The following is a 2,500-nucleotide window of genomic DNA, read 5'->3' on the forward strand; positions in this document are numbered from 1 at the left end:
TATATTTACACGTATTATCAGACAGGAAGTGAACACCAGTGGGCTGTTAGCCTGGTCAAGAGCAGGCTGTCTGTCTACCTGTCTCTCTGTCTGTCTACCTGTCTCTCTGTCTCTCTGTCTGTCTACCTGTCTCTCTGTCTACCTGTCTCTCTGTCTGTCTACCTGTCTCTCTGTCTGTCTACCTGTCTCTCTGTCTGTCTGTCTACCTGTCTGTCTGTCTCTCTACCTGTCTCTCTGTCTACCTGTCTGTCTACCTGTCTCTCTGTCTACCTGTCTGTCTACCTGTCTGTCTGTCTACCTGTCTCTCTGTCTGTCTACCTGTCTGTCTCTCTACCTGTCTGTCTCACTACCTGTCTGTTGTTGTGTGAGAACAAAGTGAGAAGAGTTTTGTTTTTTTATCTTTGATCTGAAACTTTCTGACGACGTTTGAAACTAAAGACAGAAACCAGGTTCTTCAGTTAAATACCATCACTTTGAACATGTTGATATTAAAGGTCTGATTATTATTATTATTATATTATTATTATTATTATTATTATTATTATTATTATTATATTATTATTATTATTATATTATTATATTATTATTATAATTATATTATATATTATTATATAATTATTATTATTATAATTATATTATAATTATTATTACTATTATTATTATTACTATTATTATTATTATTATGATATTATTATTATGATATTATTATGATATTATTATTATTATTACTATTATTATTATGATATTATTATTATGATATTATTATGATATTATTATTATTTATTATTATTATATATATTATTATTATTATTATTATTATAATTATATTATAATTATTATTATAATTATATTATTATTATTATTATTATTATTATTATTATTATTATTATTATATTATTATATTATTATTATAATTATATTATATATTATTATGATATTATTATTATTTATTATTATTATAAATATTATTATTACTATTATTATTACTATTATTATTATTATTATTATTATTATGATATTATTATTATTATTACTATTATTATTAATATATTATTATGATATTATTATGATATTATTATGATATTATTATATAATAATTACTATTATTATTATTATTATATTATATTATTATTATATTATTATTATTATATTATAATTATATTATATTATTATTATATTATTATTATTATTATATTATTATTATTATTACTATTATTATTATTATTATATTATATTATTATTATAAGATCCAGGGTACAAGCGGCCAAATGGGTTTCCTCAGGAGGGTAGCTGGCGTCTCCCTTAGAGATAGGGTGAGAAGCTCAGTTATCCGTGAGGAGCTCGAGTAGAGCCGCTGCTCCTTTGCGTCGAAAGGAGCCAGTTGAGGTGGTTCAGGGCATCTGGTAAGGATGCCCTCTGGGCGCCTCCCTCAGGGAGGTGTTCCAGGCACGTCCAGCTGGGAGGAGGCCTCGGGGAGACCCAGGACTAGGTGGAGGGATTATATCTCTAACCTGGCCTGGGAACGCCCGGGATCCCCAGTCGGAGCTGGTTAATGTGGCCCGGGAAAGGGAAGTTTGGGGGTCCCTGCTGAGCTGCTACCCCCGCGACCCGACCCGGATAAGCGGATGAAGATGGATGGATGGATGGATTATTATTATATTATTATTATTATATTATAATTATATTATATTATATTATTATTATATTATTATTATTATTATATTATTATTATTATTATTACTATTATTATTATTATTATGATATTATTATGATATTATTATTATTATTACTACTATTATTATTATTATATTATTATTATGATATTATTATGATATTATTATTATTTATTATGATATTATTATTATGATATTATTATGATATTATTATTATTTATTATTATTATATAATAATTACTATTATTATTATTATCATAATTATAGTATAATTATTATTATTATTATAATTATATTATTATTATTATATTATTATAATTATATTATTATTATATTATTATTATTATATTATATTATTATTATTATATTATATTATTATATGATTATTATTATTATTATTATTATTATTATTATTATTATTACTATTACTATTATTATTACTATTATTATTATTATTATTATATTATTATGATATTATTATTATTATTACTATTATTATTATTAATATAATATTATTATGATATTATTATGATATTATTATTATTATATAATAATTACTATTATTATTATTATTATATTATATTATTATTATATTATTATTATTATATTATATTATTATTATATTATTATTATTATTATATTATTATTATTATATTATTATTATTATTATTATATTATTATATTATTATTATATTATTATTATTATTATTATTATTATATTATATTATTATTATTTATTATTATTATTTAATTATTATTATTATTTAATTATTTATTATTATTATTTGTATTATTATTATTGATTATTATTTATTTGTATTATTATT

At 20.4% G+C, this 2,500-nt stretch overlaps 1 protein-coding gene across 1 annotated transcript in view; it reads right to left on the reverse strand.

Annotated features, from left to right (window-relative positions):
* LOC144513695 (protein disulfide-isomerase tmx3a-like) overlaps window positions 1–2,500 on the reverse strand; it is a 33,859-nt gene that overhangs the window by 25,286 nt on the left and 6,073 nt on the right. The window lies entirely within an intron of this gene.

The sequence above is a fragment of the Sander vitreus genome, unplaced genomic scaffold (assembly GCF_031162955.1).
Source record: "Sander vitreus isolate 19-12246 unplaced genomic scaffold, sanVit1 ctg322_0, whole genome shotgun sequence".
In the NCBI taxonomy this organism is placed as follows: Eukaryota; Metazoa; Chordata; class Actinopteri; order Perciformes; family Percidae; genus Sander; species Sander vitreus.